Raw genomic sequence first — 15777 nt, 5'->3', positions numbered from 1 at the left:
TTCTTACTAAAAATAATAAGCCTGATTCTCTGGGAGATTAAGTGTAGGAAAGTCTTCAAGCAAAATTAGGCTGAAGTACAAACACAAGTATGAAAGGTTTTCATGGAAAATATAATCTGCTTAATACAAATTCTCTTCACCCAAAACTTTGCAGGTGTGAATCTGTTCCATTGTGACAAGCTGTCCCAACACCACAAATTTATAGTAAACGCCTGCTTTTAGCCCTAAACAATAAAGGAACTCTGTGATCAGATTTTTAAAATTTTGAGAAAGAAGCAAATGATAAGAAAATTACCTTAAAGACTTTATTTTAAAAGATTGTATTTAAAACAGAACCAAAAAACTAGAGTTTCCAAGATCTCTGTGCCTCTGGAGATTAAAAACTGACTTTTGTGCTGAGACCCAGAGACGCCATGAAGACCTGATAACCCTCATCAACGAGATTAAACTCTATTTTGCACAGTTTTAGGGCTACATACTTCATTGCTCTTCGCCTCTTTGCATTTTATTTATTCAACTGACTGCACACAGGGAATTTACCATAACTCTGTGAAACGCCAGGGCGCTGTCACACAATAATTCTCATGGACTTTCATCCTCAACATGTCAGAGCCCAGATTTTCATCTGCCATTGAGCAGGCGCCTCTATGAGAGTACCTGTGGCTTGTCGGGGACAGAGTGTGGTAAGAGGGCCTCCCCTCCCAGCTGGTTTTGTGTACTACAGTTGTGGAACTCAGCAAGGCTGGAACCAACCGTGCATGTGAGAGTGTATGTTTCTGGCCATGATGCTATATACCTTGGCACTATCCCTCCAGGTTTCTAGATTATTTTCACAGCTATTAAGACCGCATATCTATCCTGTCCAGAACCGTGGAGAACTTGTCATCCTGTGAGCACTTCTCTGCTCAGACACAATCCAGGAGAATCCCTGATGTGTTTGGGAACATGGTTTCCCTTTCTCTGTAGCTATGGGTGTCCCCTGCCAAAAAACTTTAGAAAGAAAACAAGGCAGGAGATTTTGAAAGTGCAAATACATATCTTTAGATTGGGTAGAACATAGTTTCGTAAGGTGTGGCCTTAAGCAAAACAGAGAATTCAGTGACATTTGTCCTGGGGATGCCGCTCGTCCACTTTCTGAGTCTTTCACCCTTGTGACACGCACCCCTACCACTGTTATGCCCTTTAATCCCCAGTACCCTCTTGCTCCTTCCGGTTCATACTTGCTCCCAACGAAAGTGCTAAAATCAGTCACTTATACCCCACTTTGAATGAATGTGTTCATTTATCTTTTCTAAGAGGATATTTGCATTCTTCTAATTGTGGAATGAATGATATCAAAGGGTATATGGATATAAACGTATGATGCTCCCTTTCCCCTCAGCACAACAAAAGATAAACACTGTAATGGGGACCCTGCCTTGTTCTTTAAAAAATTAAAGAAATTTACGGTCTTTTTAGAGAAGCAAGACACACATGTCAGCAACAATTCACATCAGCTTGTGGCTGTGCACAAAATAGGAGTGTTTGCAACTCGAGCTGCTAAAACTGAACGTACACTCCCATTTTAAATCTTAACGCTTAGTTCTACTGTTTTGCAAATTAAGTAACTAGAGCAAGAAAAGCTAAATAATTTGCTCCAAGTTATACTATTTGTTAAGAGTGGAAGGAAGTACTACGTGGTCATTGTTGTAAAATTGTTTTTAATATTGGTTATGATTGGATAATTACTAGTGGTTTTATTATTGAAAATAAGAATATAACAAAAGGCTTGTTCTAATATTCTGATAAATTTTAGAATGTATTTTTACCTATTTTTGTTACCTGTCTTATATCTATGATTTCCAGCCTATATGTGTAACTATCAGCTTTAGTTTGATGGGTATGGCCATCAAAAAGACAAAGTTATCATTTCTCCACTCCTCTCCCACCTCGACCTTCTTTCCAAACCTCCTTCAATCACTTTCCATCATGGAGTCTCTGGCATGGGTGGATTACATAGGATATCAGGTTTACATAAGTGGGTTTTTCATGAAAAAGAAAAAAATGGAAAAGAAAAATTAAGAATTTTCAAGGCCTGTCAGTCAGAAAATACAGTGTCGCTTTATATTTATTTGGGGCAAGGAGCAGAGGAGATGGTTTTCAGGGCCAATTTTTGGATTTTTCAGAGTCTAAGGAGGGAGTTAAACTGGGAAGTACTTCCCAGACATATACTGGTTCAGTCAAAGCTTAAATGAATTCATCCTAAAGTGAAAGTAAATTTAATCCTCTCAAGAATATTTTTATTTTAAGAGATTGCTAAGGCTAATATATTACTAATTAGTGGAAACCTTGAGAAGATATTTTTAACAAGTATCCTTGGTGGAGCCTTCATTATTTCAGTCACTCTGCCTCCCAGGCACACCCGAAGAATAGGGGGTACTGTGTTATGATCCATAGAGAGAACAGTGAGCTTTGAGTCAGAAAACCTGGAGTTTGAGACTCAGCGAATCACCTCAATTTATATAGTTACCAAGAGGCTGACCTCTGTTGTCACTGCTCGTTGCTTTTTCCACTCTCTGTTCCTTTATTTAATCTTCTTCAGAAAATAGAATATTGAAATCAGAGTTTTCCCCATGTGAAGGGGAAAACATATCCACTTAACAGGTAGTACTGGTGATAGTAATACACTTTCTAAGGAATCAAATCATAGTTATTGGGCTTACCTGGTGATTCCCCTCTTCACATCACAGCCCGAGGGAGCCCTTCCTCCAGTGTACTTGTGGCTCAATCGCTTCTTACGCTGCTTGGAAAGACGATTTTAGTATCTGAACCAGGGCAGCTCACTGGCACGCATACAGTCCACTGATTGATGAGCAACTCTGGTGCACGTCGCTGCCCTTGCAGCAGACAAGCCCAGGACACACCCCCTTCAAGAAGGAAAAGAGAAATATTTTTCTGCTGACTCTCCCTCACCCTCGAGTCAATATCAGGCCTGGTAAGAGGAAGGAGCGCAGAGACCAAGTCCTAACGATTCTTCCAGCAAACAGAGACGAATTGCTGAAATCGCAGAAGGGAAATGGGAGAACAGTGCTCTAGAGGAATGCGGAACACTTCTGTCCTAGATCAGTTTGCTACAAAATGCCACTCTGTCAGGCTTTCGTGTCCAGCCTCTGGACATCCGGGGTCATACCCCATAAATCGGAAGGAATGCATCCCTTCATTCGTAACTCCAGTTGGGAGAGTGGGAGGTAATTCCAGTGGAGTGGGGGTAGGGGTAGGTATTATTTTTCCTTTTCCAACTTTCTCACTTAAGTCTGAAGAATCAACTTGCTACTTTCCCAAAGGAACCTCGGACTTCTGAGTGGGATAACGTGGAAAGGGGGACGGCAAAAGAGAGCAATGATGTGTGTGCCAAGGGTGAATGTTTTCAGTATGTACTTTGTCCTTAGAAAACCTAAAGCTAAACCTTATTAATTTCTTTAATAAAGGTTTCTTTCCTTTCCAAGGAGTCACTCAACTTGAAAACTAACACTCCATATTTACAAATGACTTGAGGTGGCTTACAATGCTAATGCATAAAATAAAATGATATTAGAACAGAAATTCTTTTTTCTATTTCTTTAATTCTATGAGAACTATAAAAATTCTGTATAAACTACACGAATTATAAAAAGAGAAGCTGTAAAAGAAGAGAGTCAATGAAGAAATAGAATGCAAATAGAAACCTACGAAGTATCTACACTGTTTTGTAAATTTGAAACTTAACTCTGAGACAGAGCTTCCTAGCAGTCAAAGAAAAGGGGAGGCTACTCAGGCCCATTGTTCTTATTGTCAGAAAAGAGGAAGCATCCATCTTCTCAGCAAGAATAAAATGGTCTTTGGAGCACTAAATTCTAATAGAAATATCTTTTTTAGAGTGAATAATATTCCCAATAACACTGGAGCCCATAATTTCATGTTGAAGACCTTTAGTGCCAAGCATGTCTAAATACAATGTGACCCTCTTATTTCCAACACCAGCTGGACCAATTGGTCCATATCATAACTCTTCATGATCATGTCTGGATCTGGTCCAATGGGAAAATTGTCAAGAGAATGAGGCCTTTCTGACAACCCCCAATTATCCAAGGGCATCAATTACTGCTCCTTTGTCCCCTACCAGCCTGGGCAGAATAGAGCTGATCTCATAATTTGGCCAACTTAATTCTATTCTCCTCATGTGTCATTTCTGCAAAGTTTTGACTGTTTTCAGAATCTATCAATTGTAAGTGGAGACCAAATTTCCATTCAATACAGAGTCAAGGACTTCTAGAAATATATACTCTCACTTGGTTGATCCAATGTCTGATGTCCTAGGAGTAGATGCTGTCTTCTCAGTTCAGTGCTGCCCTTTTCCTACTGTCTGTATTAAAATGCAAGTGCATGTAGGTGCAGATAAGCCACCCTAGTGGGAATGTGTTTATAAAATGAGACTAATAATCTACAAATTTTTTGTTGCTGATGGTGCCATCAAGTTGACTTCAACTCCTAGTGACCCTGTGTACAGCATGGAGGAACACTGCCAGTATTTTTGCACCATCCTCTCACCTTCCCGCACTGTATCAGACAATGCTCTGCTGCTATTCACAGGGTTTTCATGGCCAATTTTTTGGAAGTAGGTGGCCAGGTCCTTTTACTACTCTATCTAGTCTGGAAGCTCTGCTGAAATCTGTCCACCATGGGTGACCCTGTTGGTATTTGAAATCCTGGTGGCATAGCTTTCAGCATCACAGCGACATACAGCCACCACAGTCTGACACTGAAGAGATGGGTGCTGTGGTTCCCTGATTGTGAAGCAAACCCGGGCCATGGTAGCAGTGATAGCGCCAAATCTTAACCATCAGGGTGGCTAGAATGTACTAATTGCTTAGGAGTAATTGGTTGGGGGTGAGGAGGAGGAGGAGTAAGGAAGCAGTGGAAGGGCATACAAAATGGCCAATCAGTGTGGAACTTCATGTGGTAAGGGCTTGAAGGTCAAATGGAAGCTCCACTACTCACCTCCAGTTCACTGTGTCTTGAAGCCCAGCAACTTCCTAGGTACTGGCGTATGGCCCTCAGAGCCAAAGGGATCCCTACAGTTTCTTCTTAGATCAAAAACACTTTAGCAGATACTAGAAAATTAGGCAACAAGTAGACATCCATGATTTCATGAGAATATTGGTTTTGGGGAAAATCTGAATCCAAACAAATGGACGAATTTCATAATTCATTAATTCCATATTTAACAGAAGGAGATCATAGTATGCCCAATATTTAGGTTGTTTCACAAATAGGGTGTGCTTTTGAATTACTGATGACTCACCAATAAGCCACTTACTCACCCCTTCTAGTTCCCTCCTAATAATCTGTTAAAGCATGTATGCTGAATTCCTCAATACTTCCTGGTTAGGTTGTGGAGCTCCCAGGCCCTGCACAGGACAGAGAGCAAAAGGAAGCAGCATGCATTTGAGCACTGGGGCTGCACTGTGACATATCATTGTTATGAGCCCCAGAAAAGATAACCTTCTGGAAGGCAGAGCTAAGGAAGTATTGCTCCTACAGTGTGATCGTAGTGTTCCTTCTGCCACAAAATCTCACACTAACTCACCTATGAAGCAGGAACAAGGAGTTCACCACAGTGTATGAAGGCAGCTAAACAAATGTGTTTTGGTCCATCTGGTCTACTTTACATTTCTTTCTCTGGTGATCTTGATCACAGAGCTTCCTTGGCTTGGCCAGGCCCAGGATCCTACAAACGCCAGAAGAAGAACAAGAAGGAAGATCTAGGGCTGAGGAAGAGCTCAAGCCTTCTAATTTCATCTGTTTGTTTGTGTTGGTTTCATGAACAGTCTGATGGCTCAATTTCCCAGCAAAAGAGCAGAGTCACATGAATAAACAGCAACAAACCTGAGGTCCCGGAGAAAGGAACTGGCAAACATGATGATGTTATTGGAACTAGTATCTAAACCTTATCACGTCACCAAACTTTCCCTGAGCAGCTCCAGGGTGTGAGGCAGTATCTGAATTAGACAGATCAGCGGGAGCAGCTGGGGAGGACATGATCCCACCCAGAGCAGATAGACCCTGGATGGCAGTGTCCATCCATCAGAAGTGCTGGACATTCTTTGAACTCCGAAGAAGCTCAGATCCCACCTTGAATGATTTGGGGATTCAAGGGTGTGATCAGCCCTGGGCTGTTTCAGGTGGCTTTAAAGATTTTATTTATTTATTTATTTATTTCCCCCAAAGCCCCAGTAGATAGTTGTATGTCATAGCTGCACATTCTTCCAGTTGCTGTATGTGGGACACGGCCTTAGCAAGGCCGGAGAAGTGGTGCGTTGGTGCGCGCCTGGGATCCGAACCCAGGCCACCAGCAGCGGAGCGCACGCACCTAACCGCCAAGCCACGGGGCCGGCCCTCAGGTGACTTTATTCCAGCATTGTGAAGTGGCTAAATGCAATAAAAAATATTTAAGGAATAATTTAAAATAAACCTGAAAGGAGGAATAAAGAGGGGGAGAGTTGAGTGCAAAATGTAAATTATAGTGAGGTTTTCCTAATATGATAAGACAATCAAAACCAATGTAATCTCTTAACTCTCAGAACTAGGACTTGAAAGAGAGGTGGGTGGGAATTATTGGACTATTTGAGGACAAAGCTTGGTCCATGTGACTCATGAGAAACTGTTTTGGGTGGGGGCAGTGGCATTGCATAATAATCGTATTGCGATTTAGCATTAAAATAAAGGACATTCAAATAAACAAAGGGACAGTTCACAGAAGTGTAGGCAATCTTTTCCTACCCATATCAGAGACAAGTGTAACAATCTATGAGCAGGGGAGCAAATTAGAGGACGAGATGAACCATGAAGCACTTAGAATCAGCTCACATTTACTGAGCACTTAAGTTCCAAGTACCGTTCTGAGCAGTTTCCATGTGCTCCCAGCAACCTGTGAGGCAGTTACCACTCATCCCCATTTTATAGATGAGGAAATCGAGGGACAGAACAGTTAAGTAAACGGTGGGCCAGGGCACCAACTGCCTTCAAAGTCTGTTTTCTTAACCTATACTCTACTGCTTCTCAAAGACAATGACGTGGGCGAATAGAAGGATCCAACCCTTGCAAAATAACCAAAGAAAAGGCAAAGCCAAGGTTATGTCTCTGGCACTAACGAGACTGCATTCTTATCATCCGATCCTTCCGTAATAAACTGGAGAGCCACCGAAGCCCTACGGGATCCATATTTCTGTTTCATTCAACAAGTAAACTTCAGGCATCACTAAATTCAAGGCCCTGGGTAAATTGAACAGATCCAGGCAAGATTCCGTCCATTGCCTTTAATCAATTCAGAAAGTACAGTATATGAATATCAGAGATGACACTGAGAAAAGAAAGATATGGGCTATAAAAGTAATGAGCTTTTTTGGTTTTTCTCTCACTCTGCCTGTCTTTAAAATAAGAATTATACAGAACCAAGCAGCCCACCTCTCATGCTCAGCAGATGCTCCTAGGGTCCCACAGAAGGCACAACCACAAGCACCGAAGCACATCTCCTGTGTTCATTTGATGTGTAGGAATTCACACTGGATCAGGGCAGCCTCAGTAGGGAAGTTTAACCTGACACAGTTTACAAGAATCCTGCTTTTACTATGCAGGTTAGAGTCCCAGACCCTTAATAGCAAGACATATTTCTGCACTGACCTAAAGCAGCAGAGAAAAGTAACACAAACAAGGCTTCTGGAGAACAGTCACGGATCTGCTGGGTTAGAGGCTAAAACCCAACAGACTGCCACTCGGTGCCCCAAGGGTGCATTCCTGTGGATGACAAGCTCTTCTAGAACAAAATAAATCTGATTCCATCCCTGGGCACTTTGACTTTGTGGCTGTTCTCAACTTCCTCCTGAGGACAAACATCTGAAGAAGATGTGGCCTGAGATTAAGACATTCTTTTTTGCTTAAGTGTTGTTTCTGTTGAGTAAACTGCAAATTGACCCCAAGGCTGCAGAATATCCTTTAAGCAAAGGGAGACATCTAGTGGCCAAAATTCACAATGTGGAGGAGGCCACCTGTTTACAAAATCACTGTAGGTGCAATGATTTAGTTGCTGTGAGGGTGCACTGGAGGACTTGGCAGGGAGAGGGGAGAAAGAGGGAGTGGTCTAAACGAGGTAACCTCTGAGACCCTGAACTACTTCATCCAGATGTTTGGTAGGGCTTCTACCTGCTGCAGAGTTCATTTATTCATTCAACAAGCATTCATATTAACTGTCTACTAGGTGCAAGACCCTGTGCTAGGCCTTGGGGACCTCATAATCTATAACACAGCCTTCAAGGATCCTATTGCTTAATAGAAAGACTAGGCCACCAACAATCAGTTGAAATCATTGTGATAAGGGCTGACCACACCATGGTATGGCAGCCCATAGAGAAGGCGCTTCGATGAATCTTTGAGGCTGAGAGGAAGAGATGTCTAAACCGCTTGTCTCAAGCCGGCACCCTCTTGGGCCCATCTGGCCTGCAGATGTGTTTCGCTTGGCCCATGCAATGTTTTTCAAACTTTGAAATAGTTGCTAACATTTAAACATCAGGCGATTTCACATGAAAGTCCAGATTTTGACTTCTTTTGAAAAATGGGAAGATCTGGCAACACTATTTCCATATTCCTGCAGGGTGATATTAAACTGAGGTGGGCAGAGGTTGTCAGCCTTTTTTTTTTTTTTTTCTTAACAGCCAAGAATTTACTTATTTCAGTGAATTTTGGGTAGATTTCACATGAACAGGGTACAAAACTCAAAATTACAAAAATATGTTCATCGAAAAATTCCTCCTACTGCCCTTGTTCTACAGCCAATAAATCATCACCGACAAAGCTGCCCACTGTTCCCAGTTAGAGATTGGATAAATACATATCTTTCTCTCACACCTTACACTAAAATTAATTTCATCTGGATTGAAAATTTTAAAACAAAATACGAAACTATAAAGATACTAAAAAAAATGCAAGGGAGTTGTTGCTGTTGCACTCTAAATAATTTGTTGATTTAATAACAAAGGCCTTTCTAAATAAGAGCATAACCCAGACATCAGAAAAAGAAAAAACTGGTATTTGACTACAAAAAAAAGGGAAAAAAAATTCTTCACGGCAAAAAATACAATGAACGGCATCTAAATATAAATAATTACCTGGGGCCGGCCTCGTGGCTTAACGGTTAAGTGCATGCACTCTGCTGCTGGCGGCCCAGGTTCGGATCCCAGGCGCACACTGATGCACCGCTTCTCAGGCCATGCTGAGGTCGCGTCCCACGTACAGCAAATAGAAGGATTTGTATCTATAACATACAGCTATCTACTGCGGCTTTGGGGGAAAGAATAAATAAATAAAACATTTAAAATAAATAAATAAATAATTACCTGGAAAAATATTTTCAATTTATATCATAAATGACTTCTTGAATATGTAAACAGTTCTTGTAAATCAATAAGAAAAAGACACAACTGTTGAAATAACTTTCTAGGCCCAAGATGGAGCTGCCCCTGCACGGGGTGCCACATCAGCAACTGAAAATTAGATATTTTCATGTCCCTGTAAATGTTCCCTTGACCAGAAATGCAGTATATCCGGTCAGCCAATCCCCAAATGCCAAGCTAACCCTGGGCTCTATACTTACTTCCTTGTTACTTCTCACCCCAGGCAAGGTGGAGTATGTGATCCTAGCCCATCAGATATTTTATATTTGTCTCTTCCTTGTTCTTTATCCCATAGAAGCTTCCTGCCTTCTGCCCCATTTTGCAGTTCTCCAAATAGAAATTGATCACTTCATGAAGTGTTAAATGAAGTTTATTTGTATGACCTAAATTGTCTTCTTTCGTCATTTTTTAACACAACCAAAGAGACACATGGACAAACGGATATTAATAAGCAAGAAAAAACAGATAAAAATAGTTCTGAAATATGTGAAAAACAAGGAAAATTCTAATAATAACTTGAAACATGAAGAATAAAACATTGATAAAATACTATTTTTCACGTCTCAATTGGCAAAGATTAAAAGTGTTGATACTATTGCGGCTGGTGGGCAGAAACAGGCCGTCTTGTATATAGCTAGTGAGAGCATAAATCAGTGTCTCTATCAAATTTTTAAATGTATATATCCATTGACCTAGCAATTCTATTTTCTAGAAATATACCCTACAGATATACTTGCTCTTGTGCAAAATGATATCCATACAAATATATCCAATGCAGAATTATTTGTAATATGTGAAGATTGGAAGCAACATAAAAGTCCATCAATAGGTGTGGGGGATTGCATTTGTTTAAAATACGTTTTCTGCACAAAACACAAACCTTTTTTGTTTTACGTAATTGAAATTCTGAAATTGTTACTACCATGTAACTTGCCTTAAGCTGACTAAGAGGGAAATTGGTGCCAAGAGTGGGGCAAAAGCTTCCATAAGAGAAACCTGAAAATATGTGGTGTGTGTTTGTGGTCTGACTGATGGGCAGCAAGAAAACTGTTATAGGAGACTAGAATGGAAGCGATCTATGCAACACAGTAAAACAGTTATGAGAACTTGGATGGCAGATAATATGCTGAACAAGCTTGTGGCTTTGGGCAGAGAAGTTAGAATTCCTTTTAGCACAACTAGTGGCTCTCTTGACAGTGCAACTCTCTTAAAAACATGGTTGACTTTTTATCTATTTCTTTCCAATTAACTTTATGTGCCAATAGCTATGTTCCCAATTCTTTTCCAGGCAGGTACCTTGAGTGTATCAGGCTTCGGTGGGAGAGCCACACCTTTGGTCTCTTTTCCCTGAGCAATTTTGACCAAATGAAAGGATTTACTTAGAACCACTTTAATCATTCCAGATATTTAAGCAAAAGGTTTTGGTGGTCATACCCTTGACTTGCTCCTTGTCATGAGGCTTAGTTGTAATTGGCCTTGATCACTCAAAGGCTACCTTGGTTTTATATTTTACTAATTAGAGGCAGGAATTAGTTGCATCTTCTGTCTGGCAGGTTCTCAAATTTTTGTTCTTATTTTTTTCCCTTTCACTCCTACTTGAGAACTAGCCATTTTTCCTTGGAATACATAGTCTAAACTAGCTGATAGCAACTTAAGCATGCTAGTAACTGTTTTTTCAGTTATCCACCCATTTGTTCCAACACCATTGACTGAATAATCTGTCTTTTCCTCGTTGATTTGAGATGTCATCTTTATCAAATATTCAATTCCCATGTTTCTTTGGGTCTATTTATGGACTTTGTATTCTTTTCATTCATCTGTGTCTACTCAAGCACCAGCTCAACACTATTTGCTGAAGCTTCATAATACATTTTCATATCTAATATAATAATTCTTCCTCATCATTCTTCCTTCTAAGAATTTTTCTTTCCATTGTCATTTAATAATTTTTCCATATAAACTTTAGAATCAGCTTGTCTGGTTCTCCCCACACACACAAACGCCCCAAAAAATGTATTGATATATTTTTTGAGATTGAGTTAAATGTATAGACAAATTTGGGGATAATTAATGTCTTTTGAATGTTGAGTTCCCCTAAGAATATGGCTTGGTTTTTGACTTGTTCAAATAAAATATTAAAGAGTAATCCTAACAAATATACAAGACCAATATGACAAAATCTTTCTAAATCTACTAAACAACACAAGAGAAGATTCCTCAGTTACATTCCAAGGCTTGCGGGGTGTGACTGCATGCTCACGTGTATCATTAAAATACAAAACAAAATTAAACCTCATGTTGAGAAAAATTTCCACTCCGGATGATGTTCCATTGCAAGTTTACCATGCAATTGCAAAGAGGAGCTTCTGGGACAAATGGACAAAAGAAACACCTTTAAAGAGGAGTGAATTTCTTTTATAAAGAAACGGGAGGGAGCTGGCCGTTTCTTAGCGGCCGTGGCTTAGCGGTTAAGTGCACGCGCTCCGCTACTGGCAGCCGGGGTTCGGATCCCGGGTGAGCACCGAGGTGCTGCTTGTCCAGCCATGCTGAGACTGAGTCCCACATACAGCAACTAGAAGGATGTGCAACTATGACATACAACTATCTACTGGGGCTTTGGGGAGAAAAAGGGGACAAAAAAGGAGGAGGATTGGCAATAGATGTTAGCTCAGAGCTGGTCTTCCTCAGCAAAAACAGGAGGATTAGCATGGATGTTAGCTCAGGGCTGATCTTCCTCACAAAAAGAAAAAAGAAAAGAGAGGGAGGAAAGAAGACAGGGAGACAAATAGAATACATGCATTTTTGCACTGGTTGTTCTGCTGAGGCTACTTACAATTGTTGCTGCCCCTCTTTATGGCCTGAAATTTAAACAGGGTCAGAGCACGCGCAATTGTCAATCTATCTGGTTATCCATTTTCCTTCCCTCTCCTTTCCACCTCTTCCTCACTTTGGCAGTCACTCTCCCTTGTAAGGGCCTGGTAGGGGCAGGGTACTGCAAGTGATGAGTAAGAAAATCCAAACTAAGAAACTTGGAGTCTAACTTCTGTAAGGTATAATATTATCCACGTGTTATTAACTGTTAAAAGTTTTACTGTTCTATCAAGTAAAACTTTTAACAGTGGGCATACATATGTATTCTTAGGTTATAGATTTTTGATTGTGCAGCATAGTCTTCCCCACACATAGCCCAGAACTTCCAGACTAACCATATAAAGTGTTGACAAGGATGCTGAGCAGCTAGAACACTCATACATTGTTGGTAGAGATGTAAAATGATACAACCACTTTAGAAAGCAGCTTGGAAATTTCTTATAAAATTAGATATACACTTACCATGTGACCTAACAATCACACTTCTAGATATTTACCCAAGGGAAATGAAAATAGGGTATCCACACGAAGAGTTGTATGCAATGTTCATAGCAGCTTTAGTCATAATAGCCCAAATCTGGAAACAATCCAAATGTCCATCAGTAGGTAAAGGGACAAATAAATTCAGATATAGCCATACAATGGAATACTACTTAGAAGATACATAACACTTTTAGCAAGCCACTTGGACCTGAAAGATATAACTAGGATGGCTCTGTGGAAGGACAACGCTGTACAAATGCAAGGTATTATTTTCCTTGGTTTTAGTCTGTACTCTTCCTAACAATCTCCATCACTCATTGCCTACATTGGATTATAGTGCCTCAGTGCCTGTTTTAGTGAGATAGAACTGAGAACCTCAGTTCTATTCAACAAGTGTACACTGAGAGCCTCTACGCATGGAGCCCAGCACTATGCCACGTACTGCCAGAGACACAATAAGAAGTACACCAGGTCCCGAAAGTAAGGAGCTGACAATTTTGCATGGGAAACAGCACTAAGGCATAAAAATAATTGAGAACAATATCAGACATTACAATAAACATTTCCAATGCCTATTTCCTGCTTACATTCAATAAAAGCAACAAGAAGAAAAATAACCACAATAACTTAAGATTTTTTTGTGTGTGTGAGGAAGATCAGCCCTGAGCTAACCATCCATGCCAATCCTCCCCTTTTTGCTGAGGAAGACCAATTCTGAGCTAACATCTATTGCCAATCATCCTCCTTTTTTTCCCCAAAGCCCCAGTAGATAGTTGCATGTCATAGTTGTACATCCTTCTAGTTGCTGTATGTGGGACGCCGCCTCAGCATGTCCAGAGAAGCGGTGCATTGGTGCGCGCCCGGGATCCGAAGCCGGGCCACCAGTAGCAGAGCGCACGCACTTAACCGTTAAGCCATGGGGCCAGCCCTCACATAAGAATTTGATTAAAAGTTTAAGATATGCCTTCTCTTGCTAGTCCTCTCTCACTTCATAATTGGCACAAAGGGACATGAGATGGGACAGCCAATTTGTCCTATGACATCACCTGCCAGAGACTGAGGCTCTACTTTTGGTCTTCCTACTTATCTTAATAAATCATCATGGTGCTATCATATATTAAATTTTTAACCCTTCACTGAACTTATTTTGTCTTCAGCATGTAGCAGCATCTCATGTAAGTTATTCTAACCTCTTTAAAAGACTTTATTTAATTTGATTTAACTTTAATTTTCAGACCTCAAAGCAGACTCTTTACGTAGAGTATTCTCAAACCTAGGGCTTCTTTCACATATTCTGTAAGCCTTTACTCATAAATTTGATCAAAAACATTCTCACACTTAGACTTTGCAAGCTGGAGACCTAACCTGTTAATTCATCATATACGAAACTTTCTAATAAAAACTTTTAAACAAAAATCCACATAAATTTAGAGGATTTTAGGGGGAGGTGTAAATTTATCTCTGTAAATCCGTATTTGCTTTCCTAGTTCCCTCACATAACAGCAGCTCACAGTCAGGCAGCAGGCCAGTGTTTCGGGTGCAGTTACTTAAACATGGGAAAACAAATTTACATGGCATGAAAAATGTCTGAATATACTAAGATGGCCAGAGAAAAGCACGTTTAATTTACCAAATGTTGGGGGCCAGCCCTGTGGCGTAGCAGTTAAGTGCGCGTGCTCCACTGCTGGCGGCCCCGGTTCGGATCCTGGGTGCGCACCGATGCACCACTTGTCAGGCCATGCTGTGGCGGTGTCCCATATAAAGTGGAGGAAGATGGGCACAGATGTTATCTGAGGGCCGATCTTGCTCAGCAAAAAGAGGAGGATTGGCATTGGATGTTAGCTCAGGGCTGATCTTTCTCACAAAAAAAAAAAAAAATTTACCAAGTGTTTTAGTCACATTTCTCCACAGAAACAGGACCAATGGGATATATGTATATATCTATATAGATAGAAAGACTTACTATAAGGAATTGGCTCACACGACTACAGAGGCCGAGAAGTCCAAGATCTGCCGTTGGCAAGCTGGAGACCCAGGAAAGCCAATGTGTAGTTGGAGTCTGAAAGCCCACAGGCTCAAGACCCAAGAAAAACAGATGTATTAGTCCAAGTCTAAAGGCTGGAAAAGACCAATATCCCAGCTCAATCAACCAGGCAGGTGATGCTCTCCCTAGTCACAGGAGGGTCGGTGTTTTTGCTCTATTCAGGCCTTCAACTGATTGGATGAGGGTCACTCACATTAGAGATGGCAATCTGCTTTATTCAGTCTACTAGTTCAAATGTCAATCTCACCCAAAAACACTCTCACAGACACACTCAGAATATTGTTTGACCAAATATCTGGGGACCCTGTGTCCCAGCCAATTTGACACATAAAGTTAACCGTGACACCAAGCTCACCAGCCATAGACTGTCCAGCCCAGAGTTCTCTCATCCATGGTTCTAGATTTTTCATGCTGTTCTTACAGGGCTCCACATGACGTCTACTACATTCCTGAAAAATCATAAAATTGTACTATTTAGTTGAGACTCATCTATTCAACCAACCAGAAATAGATAAAAATCAATGAGGAGTTAGGCATTACACAGAAGCCATCAGTAGATGAAGAGCCTACCATCCTTTGTCAAAGGTATGGAAAATTTCTGGCCCTTCACCTGAATCACCTTAGCCACTGATCCCACAGATGACTCCTACGACCTTGGTAGATGTCAGGTACTTGGACGCACAACACATGGAGAGCCCCGTACTACATCCAACTGACCCCAACAACTCTGACTAGTTAAAACAATGTCTGGACCCTTCAGGCTCACTCATTGAGCATCATCACTGTGTTTACATGACCCTACATTCGTAGAGGTCTCCAAGGGCAAAATCTTTTTAGAGTAAACACTTAGGAATGGGGAATACACTGATAGTTACTAATAACAGTTGTTCTAGTCATCAGGGCTCTTTACGGTGT

The 15777-nt window shown here is 40.8% G+C and overlaps 1 protein-coding gene across 1 annotated transcript in view; it reads right to left on the bottom strand.

The window, feature by feature from the left end:
• ADGRF1 (adhesion G protein-coupled receptor F1) overlaps positions 1 to 2898 on the bottom strand; it is a 41967-nt gene extending 39069 nt beyond the window's left edge. Inside the window, exon 1 of the mRNA XM_058554196.1 lies at positions 2703 to 2898. The gene's annotated coding sequence lies outside the window, so the exon portion shown is untranslated. The remainder of the gene's footprint in view (positions 1 to 2702) is intronic.
• Positions 2899 to 15777: the final 12879 nt, after the last annotated feature.

This window comes from Diceros bicornis, chromosome 14, assembly GCF_020826845.1.
Source record: "Diceros bicornis minor isolate mBicDic1 chromosome 14, mDicBic1.mat.cur, whole genome shotgun sequence".
Lineage (NCBI taxonomy): Eukaryota > Metazoa > Chordata > Mammalia > Perissodactyla > Rhinocerotidae > Diceros > Diceros bicornis.
Note: the sequence above shows the minus strand (reverse complement) of the source record. Positions and strands in the feature narration are given on the sequence as shown.